The sequence below is a fragment of the Equus asinus genome, chromosome 30 (assembly GCF_041296235.1).
Source record: "Equus asinus isolate D_3611 breed Donkey chromosome 30, EquAss-T2T_v2, whole genome shotgun sequence".
NCBI lineage: Eukaryota > Metazoa > Chordata > Mammalia > Perissodactyla > Equidae > Equus > Equus asinus.
Window position 1 is genome coordinate 24,252,441 of NC_091819.1, and position 14,925 is coordinate 24,267,365.

General features: G+C 38.1%; 1 protein-coding gene across 7 annotated transcripts in view; it reads right to left on the bottom strand.

Annotated features, from left to right (window-relative positions):
- The window catches only part of CNST (consortin, connexin sorting protein), a 113,845-nt gene extending 98,933 nt beyond the window's left edge, over nt 1-14,912 (bottom strand). For 4 of the 7 annotated variants that reach the window (XM_014840124.3, XM_014840115.3, XM_070501700.1 and 1 more), the window contains exon 1: nt 14,580-14,912. The gene's annotated coding sequence lies outside the window, so the exon portion shown is untranslated. The remainder of the gene's footprint in view (nt 1-14,579) is intronic. The other 3 variants (XM_070501702.1, XM_070501701.1, XM_070501699.1) reach the window with 1 other exon arrangement.
- Between the last annotated feature and the right edge of the window lie 13 nt (nt 14,913-14,925).

A 14,925-nucleotide genomic window follows, 5' to 3' on the forward strand; every position in this document is an offset into this window, starting at 1 on the left:
ATGTTACGCAAATTAAAGTGTAAATATTCAAAGAAAATACAGAAGAACTGTTTTAAGTTCTTTTCAAAAATAGAGATGAGGCTAATGCAACTAGACCAAGGTCAAATTTATTTTAACCTAGCATTTCCCTTTTTTTTTCCTTCAACTACAATTTTACTTGAAAGGTTTACCTCCTTACATTCCTGACTGGATTTCTCCACTAGGGAAAAACATGAAAGATAATTCCATGCCCACTTAGAAGGCAAAATGAAAAATCTATGAAAACAAATGGAATAAAACTGGTTCCAATAAGAATTATGACCACTCTTACTGAAATTAAGAAACTCCATTATTTTATGAATAGGACTGTCCTGAAACTTTAAAGGTAAAAGACTAAAATAATAGTAGAATAACCTCAGAGGTCCAAGTGAAAATAGAGCTACCCTTTGAGAATTTGAATAAGAGGTATAACATAGTGGATGGAGTATACAGGACATCACCCAGACTACTGAGTTGCAGAGAAGCCTTAGCCAAAAACAGACTCAGGGAATGGTTAGAGGGTCTAGAAAGAGAGTTAGAATAAGGAGGTAAAACTAGGAGAGGGGAGAAGCTATATAAAGGGAGTGACTTTCAGGGAGGGAGATGAATAACAAAGTCCCAAGAGTAGTACAACAGGATTTGGTTGTACTGCTTAAACTTCTATTTCATAACAATTATCAATTTTGAAGATGTTTTAATCACAAAAACATTTGCACCTGAATGATTTCCTTAGTACATGTTCATTTCCTTACTAAAAGAAAGATGTCCACCTTAGCAATCACCAAAAAAAGCTATAACTTGGCAATATCCCATTAAAAAACAGAGTTCATAATAGTTCCTAAAAAGGTAAAAACTGAAAACAATATTTAAAACTTTTTAAAGTAAAAATGTTACTTTACTTGTTCCATGTTAAAATAAGGCTTCCAAACGTTTTCACTCTGACACTTGCCTTAATTTTGAAGGCCAAGTTTTCATGGCTCTCTAAAGGCAAAGTTAACGTCCTTTACTAAGATTTACTGAGTCCTACTAAGTACGTTCCACCAGGCTCAGCGCAGTGTTTATGTGGGGAGTAGGAGTGGAAGGGGATAGCATAAAAAGAACCAAGAGTTTTCTATTTGAGGAGACAAAGCACGGGTACAAGAAACAAGTAACAGTAGAAGGCAAGCTGCTAGTAATGACTGAGTAAGTGAAAAGAAAAAAGTGATAAAGCATAAGAGAAAAAAACATTGAGCTGCAAATTTTGAAACCTGCATTATAACCCAAGGTCTGTTAATAACTTGTTTGAAAAGCTTGGACAAGACACTCCTCCAAGCCTTAATTCTTCAGCAATAAAATCATGGGCCCCTTCAATTCTAGCTATTTATGTCACTATTTCTCTTGAATGGCTCCACTGAAAGTAATTATGATGGTCCTTAAGTACCGATATACTATTTTTACTTATAACCTCACTTAAAGATGTAAAAACAGAATTTTTCTGTGCTTAAAACTCCAATACAAATATTAAAACAGAACCAACTTAAAAATTAACACAAGCAATAAAAACACCAATAAAATTAAAATAACACTAATTTAATATGAGGCATGATGCTGCCCCATAAAAATTAAATTCTGTTCATAACCTGAATATGACAACAATTGTGATGACACAGGTCCTTTCACGTTCAGCACCTCTACTTATCATGGGCACCTGAGGACTCAGCTCTCCCACCACTTGTCTCTACTCACTACTAAGAAGCCTTTGTTTTTTACAACATGCTGTGACGTTGCCCCAAAGGCATCATTTATTAATTTTACCCCCATGATTATAAACAAAAATGCAAATTTGGGCATTGAAATTCCATATCAGAATGTTGTTTTAAGGTGTCAGTCATGATGATCTTGAATAAACTCGTATTATTTTCTTTTAGCTTACCATCAAAATGAAAATAGGGAATTTAAAAAATTCTAATCATTTTTTCCTTTTTGCATTTCTATTTTATACATTTCCTATGATAAGCAATCATTTTTTCAATTGAGTTTCTTAAATGATAGCTTTATTGAGATAAAATTCACACATTTAAAATGTACAATACTTTTTAGTATATTCATAAAGCTGTGCAACAATGTCACAATCAATTTGAGAACATTTTCTTCACCCCAAAAAGAACCTCCCTAACTCCCCCATACCCATTAGCAGTCAGTTTCCATTCTCTCAGCCCTCCCTCCCCCCGACTCATGCCAGCCCCAGGCAACCACTGAACCACTAATCTACTTTCTGTCTCAATGGATCTGCCTATTCTGGATATGTCACATAAACGGAATCATGCACCGTGTGGTCTTCTGTGACCGAATTCTTTTCACTTAGCATGTTTTCAGAGTATATACACATTGCAGCATTTATCAATACTTCATTCATTTTATTACCAAATAGTATTCATTGTATGGATACTTTGTTCATCAGCTGATGGACATTCGGGTTGTTTCTACTTTTTGGCTGTTATGAATAATGCTGCTACAAATGTTCCTGTACAAGTTTTTTTTGAACAGTTGTTTCACTTCTTTTCAGTACACACCTAGGAGTGGAATTGCTGGGTCATATACTAATTCAATGCTTAACTGACTGAGAAACTACCTTACTATTATCCACAGTGATCATACCATTTTACATCCCCACTAGCACCGTACGAGGGTTCCGACTTCTCTATCACCAGGTATGAAGTGGTATCTCACTGTGATTTTGATTTGCATTTCCCTGATGGCTAACGATATTGAGCATCTTTTCATGTGTTTATTGGCCATTCGTTTATCTTCTTTGAAGAAACGTCTATTTAGATCCTTCGCCCATTTTTAAATTAGATTATTTGCCTTTTTATTTATTGAGTTGTAAGTTGCATTACTTTTATACTCGAAAAAAAGTTTTTAAAAAGCATTGAATGTATGCTGACACATATCTTTTTAATCACTAAGAATGTGGCAGAGTTAAAGATTGAGGGTCGTGCTATTGGAAGCACCTGCCCTATTCCTGATGGACTCCTCTCACCTCTGGGGAGGTAGACGGATTTATCTGCTTGGTAAATTTGGTAATACCTAAGCTTGACTGGCTCAGCCACGTTCTTCCTCGAGTGAGCCTGCCAGCAGAGAACACACTCTGCTCTGTTCTGCTGTTCTAGGTGGGCAGGCCTCCTGCACAGGAAAAGACATAGAGGAGATCAGATTGAATCAAAACAAGAAGGAAAAATTAGATAGATGGAAAAAAAGGAGAGTGGGATGGGACAGGTACAAAGACAAGGAGTTTTTAGAGGAAACTGAGTGTCACAGCTTGGCTGGATGGGAAAGCATCTGAAGTGGCTAGGGGCCTACTGGAGCTGCCTTTTCAACTCACACTGGGGCTGCTCCACTTTCAGTCCTAACTCCTAAGCCTTTCCACAATGTCTCAGCAACCATCTCTCCAACTCTATTCCCTGCTAGTCTACTACAAAACCTCTTCCCTAACCAAAATGGGCAACTGATCTGCCTCTCGAATTAACAAGCATTTTAAAAAATGAGATACGTAATATTGGTGAGGGTTCAATGAAATATGCATTGTCACATGCTGCTTGATTTGGATGTAAATTGGAACAACATACCAGAAAACAATTTCACAATAAGTAGCAAGAATATTAAAACAATTAAGATCTAGCAGTTTTATTTCTGAAGATTTATGTTGAAGAAATATTCTGAATACCAACAAAAAAGAAGAGGAAAAAATAATTTGAATATGCAAAATACAGAAAAGTGCAAAACAGGAAGAATAATTTTATACTCAATTTTTTTTAAAAAGCATTGAGTCAAGGGGCCGGCTCTGTGGCCGAGTGGTTAAGTTCGCGCGCTCTGCTGCGGCGGCCCAGGGTTCAGATCCTGGGCGTGGACATGGCACCGCTCATCAGGCCAGGTTGAGGTGGCGTCCCACATCCCACAACTAGAAGGACCAGCGACTAAGATATACAACTGTGTACAGGGGGGATTTGGGAAGATAAAGCAGGAAAAAAAAAAAAAAAGATTGGCAACAGTTGTTAGCTCAAGCGCCAATCCTTAAAAAAAAAAAAAAGAGGAAGATTGGCAACAGTTGTTAGCCCAGGTGCCAATCTTTAAATTAAAATAATAATAATAAAAAAAATTTTTAAAAAGCATTGAGTCAAGAACACATAATTTTTTAAACATCACTAAGAATACTACAGAGTTAATCTAAATATTAATTACTATTCACCTCTTTAAAAAGAAAATAATCCAAATAAATATAAGGTTATCACAAAAGTTTAGTAAATTAAAATGTTGTGCTTTTGCACCATGTAATAAGAGCTTACTGTGTGCCAAACACTGTGGAAGGTAGACACCTTGACACGTATCATCTCAGGTAATAAATATGCAGGTTTTTCTTCTTTTGGAAAATGAGGACACCCTTTGGCCCAGGACCCTACGTATTTTAGAGCATCAAAGAGTCACCCAATATATTTGCCAATAACCTACAGAAACAGGAGTTTCTCCAAAGACAGTTCTCAAAGGCACAAACTAGAGACCTCCATGGTGGAACTCTATAGATCTGAGAAATGAACTCATCTGAACTGTTACAGAACTTTTCCCCATATGTTTACCAAACTCTAAGTCAAAAAGGTGACACTTAAAATTCTGGTAAAATGAAGACAGTAAATTCTACACAATATTTACTGAATTAATTATACATTATACTAACCAATAAAGTTTTTCATGTTATTTCCTTTCCTTTCTAAAATAGTTACAACAAATCTACACAAAGCTGTTCATGACATTAAGAGATAAAATGACGTATAGAGGGGCTGGCCCCGTGGCCGAGTGGTTAAATTCGCGCGCTCCGCGGCAGGCAGCCCAGTGTTTCGTTGGTTCGAATCCTGGGCGCGGACATGGTACTGCTCATCAAACCACGCTGAGGCAGCGTCCCACATGCCACAGCTAGAAGGATCCACAACAAAGAATATACAACTATGTACTGGGGGGCTTTGGGGTGAAAAAGGAAAAAAAATAAAAATCTTTAAAATGACGTATAGAGATAAGATGATGTATATATATTTGGGACTTGTATTTTTCATCAAATGTTTTGGTGAAAGGACTCATTTCCACTGCATTTCCCAGGGTAATTAGTACAACGCTGATCACCTATGGGCTCAAACACTAGCCATTAAACTCACTGGAACTAACACTAGTAGGGTCAGAGTTATTCACAAGCCACTACACTTCAAAATTATTCACCAAAATGTATATGGATGTTGTGATGTGTACATACATACGTATACTGTTATGTGTAGGTTCATGTGGATTATCAATAAATTAAAATTAACATGAATTCAATTAGGATAAAGAACATCATAATCTATATGGCATCAAACACAATTTTAACACTATTTTTAAATTATAAAACCTAAGTTAGGAGCTCTCTAGCTTACTCTCTATTCTTCTTTTGAACAAGGAGCAAAAACTCATTTAATTGTATCATTTCAGAAGTTATGAAATTTCAAAATGAGTTTAGGCTGATATATTTATTTTTAATTAAGTCTCTCATTCATCGTCTCACATAGCCCTTTCAATCCATCCTGCATACCAGAGGCAGATTACTCTTCGGAAAACACTATCTTTGTATCTAACATAATAAAAACAGTCACTTGATATACTTGTGGAATGAATATTTCCTCATGTTTAAAAGATCTATAATGACACCTTACTATCTGGTCAATTTAGCTAGTGTCACCTCAGTCTTATCTTTTTACTGAGCATCAAAACAATCTATTCATCTCAGATAAGTCTCACATCTCCAACATCCCACTACCAATATCCCATTAGCTGGTTCTAAATTCCTTTTCTTTTTATTCTGAATCCCTTACTGCCATTACCCCAGCTCCCAGTACCCAGTTCAACCACATCAAGAACTCCAGACTCCTGCCCCTCTTTTGTTTTCCCTCACTAGTCAGCCTCCTCCTGGCATTACTTTCTTTCCTATCCATCATTCACTGATGCGGCCTATCTAGCTACTTCCTTAGTTCTCTTTTACTTCCACTGCACCAATCCTATAAAATCCCAGCCCTGATCAACCTAACCACTTTCTCTGCTCTTATACCCAAACTGCCATCTATTGCTAAAGAAAATCACAATCACACAGATTGATAACTCTACAAAAGCAGTATCCATCCAACCTCAGGTGGAGCCTCAATGCTGGCCAGATATCCGTCCTCATTGATCTCCCAGAACCACATCCTCCAAAGCTAAACTAAACCTTCACCACCGTCCTTCAGTCCCCTTCCTACCCCTAGCTCAGCAGACAGTCCGACCTGGATCACAAGTAAACAGAGGTTACCAGATGTTAGTTGGTAACCAGTATTTCCTCCTCTTTTGTCAGTAGAAGAATGTCTCTATCTGCTGTTCAAGGATAATCTATCTGTACTCAGTTTCTGACCCTCTTCCACTTCATCAGGGAGCAAGTCCGTATAAGCAATCTATCTGTGGACCCATTCCTCTCACCGGATAGGGCATCCTTATAAAACACAGATCTCGTTTACCCCAATCCCAAGTCTGTGAACAACTTTTTGGACTTCGAGGAAAAATTCACCACAAGAAGTAATCATCTTTCTACAGTGTAAAATGCACAGAGGGCAGACAAATGATTGAAAATCCTGCAAGGTATTAGAGAGGTATAAAGAGTAATTTCTAAAGTTTTAAAAGACAAAAGGTAAGATAGTTGGGGAAGATTTATTTTTTAAAAGAATCACTATGCTTTTTCTTTCCTTCTTTCCTTTTAAATTTTTTCCCCTTTCTTTCTTCGTTTTCTTTTTTGGGGCGGGGGGAGGGGGGGGCGGTGAGGAAGATTCTCCCTGAGCTAACGTCTGTGCCAATCTTCCACATACTTTGTATGTAGGAGTAGGTCCATGCCCAGGATCCGAACCTGTGGACCTGGGCCACCAAAAGGAGCACGTTGAACTTTAACCTCTCAGCCATGGGGCTGAACTATGCCTTGTCTTATCAAATAATCTATTAAATTATTCTTGTTTTAAGTAAAATACTACTAGGAAATGAAGCTTATATATAGAAATCCTTATAAAACTATAGCTGCTTCTAAGAGTTAGAGATTTATAAATGAGGTCAAATTAATTTTGTGGTTCTTATGCTTTTGTAGGTCAAGGACCCTTTGAAGAATCTAATGAAAGCTAAGAATTCCCTCCTCAGAAAAATACACATACACTACCCCTGAGTTATAAATGTTATTTCAGGAGGCTTAGAGACCCCTGAAAGCCTATTCTTGGGCCCAAGGTAAAAAACTGATTATTCTCCAGAAATTATATTTTACTCATGTCATATAGGTACCTACTGTTTTCCATTGCTACAATAAAATACCTACATAAATATTTATAATATTAATCCTTATTCTGATGTTTAACATAATGGCAACACACTGATTTATATCTCCAGCACACAGAAAGTTAATAGAAAGGCAGGAAGAGAGAGAGGTGTAAAAGTGAATAAGCTTTCTTGCAATTAGTCATTCAAGAGAATGTATTTTGATGGGGTTTTGGGAAAGGAAAAACTTCCAGAGTAAGGCAGTTTATTCCAGATTAGAAATTCTAAGAAAAGGATAAACCAACAGAGAAAAAAATTTGTCCCAGAGGAAGATACCTTCCAACGCTTTGGAAGACTGCTGGTAGAACATGATTTTTCCCCACAGATATTTTATTTCAGTGGAGAATATTCCCTAAAGAAAACATATATGACAAAAAGAGGGCACTATTAAATATATCCTAGCACAGTCCAGTGTCTGTGCACTCAAAGCTTCCTTGTACTCAAAGTTTCTTCCTGGCCAATCTATCAGACGTCATAAGTAGTATGAGAGAAATCAATGGATTCTGACTGCTAAATTAAAGTTTCTGTTCAACTTTCATCATGGAAAAGAAGGAATTTTGAATAGCTACGTTTTCCTCAGGTTAAAATTTATCTTTTTTTTTTTCTTGTTCTCTTTGGAGCATTACTACTTTTGTGATAGAGAAGGAAGGAGAGGAAAGACGGAAGGAGTAAGGTTTGTACTCCTACTCTCTTCCCCCTTCAAGTTTATAATCATCTATGACCTGTCCTGACTTGTGAGCTTTCCATGGAAGACAGAAGAATAGGAAAGAACCAAAAGGTTAGGTAAGGCAAAACAACCTACGGGGACTTTCTGGATATCTTTTCACATAGAAACAAAATGGAAACTCTCCAGCAAAGGTTATACATAGTTTTATACAAAGTACTATATAAGGATAAGGAAGCCTTGATCATAAGACAGACATTCTTAGAATATCCGTTTCTTCAGCCTAGATAAGTGTTCTTGGAGAGAATTTTTGCTCATAAGTTTTTGCACACATAGGTATACTCCTTGAGAATGTCAGGGAAGGCAAGCCATATACAGGAAAGTCAAAGCCCTCTTGGGGTTCACTAGGGAATCCCTAGGTTTCCTCCAGTCATACAGCTGAAAAAGGACAAAAAGCCTGTAGGCAACAAAATCCACAAAATTATAATTAACCAAGAGGCCACCTGCTACAACAAAAACTGCCTCCTGAATTATATACCTTTTACTTTGGGTTAATTTGAAATAGATCTTTCTCTGACTACTGAAAATATGAGCTTTGGTGAATATAAGACCTAGTAGATCAATTTTTAAGCTAGAGTTCAAATGTAAGACTAATAAGACAAACTGTCCTTGCTCTCCTTAGTCAAAAACATTTATGATTAAAATAAGGAAGTCACATGACACTGCTTCTAATTTTGGGTCTTTACAGTGCTTACCCAATGTTACAGGTATAACTCTAGTTGACATGGCAAAGAACTCCACAAAAAATTTTTTTAAAACTATTGGAACAAAAGAAACCTAGTGACTACTTCATAAATTGTTCAAGAAAATAAAGCCTGATGACCAAATTTGGATTAATAAGCCACAAATGGAGAGAAATAAAGCCTTTTTCAGGAAACTAAATTTCATAATTTTTGAATCAGTATAGTTTATACTTCCACTCCTCTTTTCATCTGAGCTGAACTTGAGGGAGGAGATCATGTCAGTTACTTGGTATGAACCCTTTTAAGACCCACTTAACCAAATTTTTTTCATGCTCCACAAGTGGGAAAAAAAAATCTAAAGTAATCTTTGGTGCTTCATAAAGTGAAAAGAATAACTCCACTAGGCTTCAATAAATAAGATATATTTTCACGAAAATAAGTCCTCACTGAAAAATCTTAAGCAATATTTTTTTAGTTCATCCATCCTTTTTAAGACTTCGTTGTACAGCAGTAAGACCTGTAGAAGAGAGAAACGGTCAGCAAGAAAAACAATGCATGCATAAAATAAAAATATAAGTGATATGCTCTCAAATACCCAGGAACAACAGCATTCTTAACCTTATCATAAAGTTCACATATTTTAAGGAAACTACATATTTCAAAATCTGTAATATAAAAAGTGCTTTAAAATGTTACTTTGCCTTCATTCAAATTAGAAGACCACAGCCATCTAAATCACTGGGTTTTCAAAACTCAGCTAACATAGAAAAAAAGGTAATTATTTAGCCAGGTAGCAGTTTTCCAGGAAAAACAGGCTAAGTGTTCTCATAAGAGAATTTAATAGATATGACAATTACAAAATATTGTTGATTCCTAAAATCTCTCAGGTACTGTCAATTAAAATGCCAAATGGCCAAATATCAATAAAGGTGACTAAATCTGTCACTTACTGCTTCAGAATTCTTCCTACAGTCAAAAGGGAAAAACAACCTTGATTTGTCAGTATTTTGACAGACACACACTATCTTTCCTTTCCACAAGGTTAACGATGATGAAAAACATGAAGTCCTAAGAGACGGCAGGGATGAGTGGCAGAAAGGCCAAGTTCCACCTCCAAATATAACAAAGTGCAGAATCTCAAAACTGTGACTAAAACAATCTAAGAAATCTCAAGCTATTATAAGATCCAGAACTTTTTACGATGTTTTTCTTTAATGATATTACAAATGAATTATTTCAAATGCATGAAAAACAAAAGTATTCCCTGGTTAAAAGGAAATATAATTTCCCCCAAGGGAATGATTCCTAAATAAAGAAAAGCCAGTACAGTATTCATGTGAATCTTCAAGGCCCTAAACTAAAGAGAATGCTCCATAACTGTATCAAGACTTAGACATATTGACTGTAGAATTTCTCAATAAAAATACAATCCTTGTAGAGGCCATATAAGAGCTTTTTTTAAAAAAAAAAAAAATCGAAGATTGCCAGACTATCAATTACTTCTCCTCAAATAACTAAAAAGAAATTTGCTAAGACTAATTTTAGGAACAAAACAATGTATTCTTTTTTTTTAATCTAACTAAAATGGTGTCAATGGATACTTAAATACAAATGAAAACACTGTATTTCTCTACATAACACATATGCATCTCTCACAAAACAAGCAACATCCAATAACCATCCCCTTCTCCCATTCTGTCTTTGATCCTTTAATATCCTACACACTGCCAACAGTGCGCCAGGTCTATAACGACTAGATTGTACAGAGGCAGTTTGTTTACTGACCAGGCAATTCAAGATTTCTTTATACCATAAAGGTTGTGGAGGGGGCTTGTTACTTGTATCAAATTACACTGGATATTAATTAGGACTTCAGGCAAATTTTGACACTGAATTGTGTGTGTGTGTGTGTGCGTGTGTGTGTATAAGAGGAAGACTGGCCCTGAGCTAACATCCGTGCCAATCTTCCTCTATTTTGTATGTGGGATGCCACCACAGCATGGCTTGATGAGTGGTGTGTAGGCCCATGCCTGAGATCCAAACCTGTGAACCCCGGGCCATGGAAGCAGAACACACTACACCCAACCCCTACACCACTGGACCAGCCCCTTGAAACTGAATTCTGACATTAAATGTAGAAATAAAACTGCAGCTAAAACAGTATTTAGGAAAGTTTATTAAAGTACAGGGGTCCTGATAAGAACAATGATGGATCTTACTGACCCTCACTGAGGTCATTTAGCTTTCCAACAGGGTTCTCTTTCAGTTATAACAGCTCTGAACAAGAGATGGCTTCATGCAAATCACCACCTCTGTTGCAAAAACAACTTAAAGCATACACCTAGACAATATGTCAATAGCTTTCTATAAAAACTGCCATATTTCCTTTTAAATTTATCTAAACCATGATACATGTGTTACTCTTTTACTACCACTAAGCCTCCCAGCATTTTAGAGCCAAAAAACATACCCAGTTCCTTTCTAAATTTTGCTAAAAAATTTTACCTTTCCTTTGATAAGAAACACGTCATATAGAGAAGCATGTTTACAAAACTCTTAGCCATGCCTGAAATGTGATTCAGAAAAGAAGTCTACAACAGCAAGTACTCTACCTGTTCACCATAAAGTTCAGTCTTCCTGTAGGTCCTCAAGTTCTCCCTACTTAACACCAATAGATACAGTAAACAAAGACTCACATGGTACCTTGACACATTGTTGACATGCTGATGTAAAAAACTCTAACAATGACACCTCAGGAAATGACTGAGCACTCTATTCATCTTATGACCCTCACTGAACAAGCACTGGGGACCTGTTTATCCTCCTCAGTGTTAACAGAGTCAACATTAACAGGAAGAGACTTCTTGGAACGTTCTTCCTGCATACAAACTCCTCAGTTTGAATATCACAGTAATTCAAGGAAAAGATTTTTAAATTTACCCCACAGAAGTTACCCCAGACTCTCAGGGTAGAAAGACATCTTAAGAATCTCACAGTAATCCTGTAGATAAGTGAAGCCCAATAAGGTCCTAACATTAGCTAGCTACATGTTGCTGCTGAGCACCTGAAATGTGGCTAGTCCACATTCAGATGGTTTGTAAGTGTAAAACACACACCAAATTTTTCAGATTTAGTATGAAAGAAAGAATGTAAAATATCTTGTTATGAACTTTCATGTGTGTGTGAGGAAGACTGGCCCTGAGCTACCATCCATTGCCAATCTTCCTCTTTTTTTTTGCTTGAGAGAGATTGTCACTGAGCTAACATCTGTGCCAATCTTCTTCTGTTTTGAATGTGGGATGCTGCCACAGCATGGCTTGACAAGCAGTGTGTAGGTCTGCACCCAGGATCCAAACCAGCGAACCCCAGGCCACTGATGCAGAGCATGTGAACTTAACCACCATGCCACCAGGCCAGTCCCTTGTTAGAAACTTTTAAAACTGATTACATGTTGAAACTATATAAGAGATTAAATGAAATATATTACTTAAATTAATTTCACTTGTTTCTTTTTTACTTTGTTAATGTGACCAGAAAATTTAAATTGTTTATGTGACTTGCAACATATTCCTACTGCACAGCCCTACTATAGACCTATAGCCTTAATTCTGATAGTAAACAAAAACTCACTCAATATTTCCCAATTACAATACCTATTTAAAAGCCAGAAGAAAAAAGCATTATTTTCCCTTTTTACCAATTAAATTGAGATGATAATAAAAATAACTTAAGAAGAGTATAAAAATAGTCAGCAGAATCCCTTTGCCCTGACACCATTTTAAAGGAAGATTTCTTCAAAAAGGCAAAAATAGCACAGGATACAAAAACCACACCTCATAAGAAAATAAGATGGGAAATACACAAATCAAGTTTTCTAATAAAGTAGGTCTAAAAGCTGATTATAAGGTGCATCTTTAAAGTGAAATGGACATTTCTTTCGTTTCCAGTTCCATGGGGCCTCAGAAAAATAAAATGTTTAAGATTCAGTCTCTTTATTATTCAAGCATCTTCAAACACAAACAAGTCATTAACACTATAAAAAGAGGAATAATTATCATAACCTAATTCTCTCTTCCAAAACAAAAAGAAAATAACAACACCCAAAAGCAAACTGAAAAATACATCAGTTTCTCTAGGGCTGAGGAGGCTACCTTTGGCCCACAAATATTATGAAATAAGAAAGCATATTTTAAAATAAGTATTTTTCTTACTATAATTTTTTTTAAAGTACATTTTCTTTTTAAATATTTTACTTTTTTTCCTTTTTCTCCCCAAAGCCCCCCGGTACATAGTTGTATATTCTTTGTTGTGGGTCCTTCTAGCTGTGGCATGTGGGACGCTGCCTCAGCGTGGCTTGATGAGCAGTGCCATGTCCGCGCCCAGGATTCAAACCAACGAAACACTGCCCCCATAAGAGTACATTTTAAAAGTGAAATATTCCACAACACATTTCTACAAGTGAAACATTTCTTCTTCAACCGTAAGACATCGTTCTGCTTTACTTGATTTTAAAATGCAGGCCTCCAGGACTCTTGGGGGAAAAAACACAGAGTATTTCTGAATCTACGGAAATATTTCTTTAAGGGGAGAAGGGAAGACAGCTCAGTAAAGGATGGGGGCGGGGGAAGCTTTTCCAGCTGTTCAGAGGACGCAAAAGTTACTTCTAGAAAATTGTAGACGGGGAAACTGTATAAAAAAAGAATTTAAGGAAATTAAGACTAATGAGTCCCCAGAGTTCACAACAGTTAATTCGATACTTTCTATGGTCTCCTAACAAATTTATAATACAAAAGAGGCTGTATTTGGCTGTCAATTATCCATTTGAGATTCATCAGCTGAGCATAATCTTTAGACTCCTATTTGCTAGGTGATGCATTCCTTAGAAATCATTTCCTTGTGCATTTAAATGCCAAGCTCAATTACATTCCCAGTAGAGTAAGCAGTAAGGATTGTACATATTTTAAAGCAGGGAGTTGATTGGCTGCAGTTTCCTGCTTTAGTGGAAAGCATAATGGGTAAAGCTCTTTCTGAATATAATCCTTAAACACTGAAAGCACTTTCAAAGAATCGAGTCTTCTAACATTGCCCAATAGGTAAAAAGACTGCCAAAATTTCCGTCAGAGCATCCTATTTTTAGAGACTTTGGAATGGTTCATTTTAAATTGCATTCCACAGTACAACGTGTTTGACTAAGTTTATACAGGGAGCAAAATAAGCATCCCAAGGTCTTAATCTTTTTAAGCTTCAAAACGAATTTTAAGCTTTTATATCTTAAATTTTTAAAATCTCAACTTTAAAGCTTTCAAACACGCAAATTAAGAACAAAAGTTAAGGTAAATATTGGCCCGGAGGGAAAAACGGAAGGGAGACACGAGGCGGTTCTTGACAACCAAAGTGGTAAGGGTATAAAAAAACAGGTATGAAGGGAAATAAAAGCCATGCCCAAGGGCGGAGGGCCGGGGCTGTGGGCAGCAGGACCGGGAGGCACAGAGGCAGCCGAGGCTCCGCGGGGACCGGGACGCCCGACGCTTGCGCTGGCGCCCCGGGGAGGCAGCGATGGGCGCGATGCGCAGGCACAGACCGCAGACTGGAGAACAGAGGCAAACAGGGGCCCGGGGAGGGGGCGGAGGTGAGGGAACCCGGCTGCGGCGCCCAGAGAGCGCACAGGCGGCGCGGCCGGACGAGGACCGCGCGGGCGGAGGCGCGAGGGGTGCGAAGGGCTCCCACCCCGGCAGCCAGCCCGCCGGCCCCCTGCGCCCCAGTCTTCCTCTCCTCACCTGGGAATCCGAGGCGAAAACAGGGCTACCGCTGGGCGCCTGGTCGGTTTCCAGCCGCCCTCGCTGACATGGCGGCCGACGACCTGTCACAGAGCTTGCTCGGGTCTCCCGCCGCTCCGGTGGAGGAGACACCTCCGGCCCTCTCGCCCCGCCTCCCTCTGCGCACCCCCGCCGGCCGGCCGGCTGGCTGCGGGCGGCCCGCGGCCCCGGAGCATAGAGCGCGGGCGGCTAGAGAGGAAGCGCAGAGGGCGGACGACCATAGAGTACGAGTCTAGACACAACCTGGATGGTCGGTCTTCCTCATCAGTCCACTCACAGACCTCCGGCGTCCGCACAGGGACGGAAA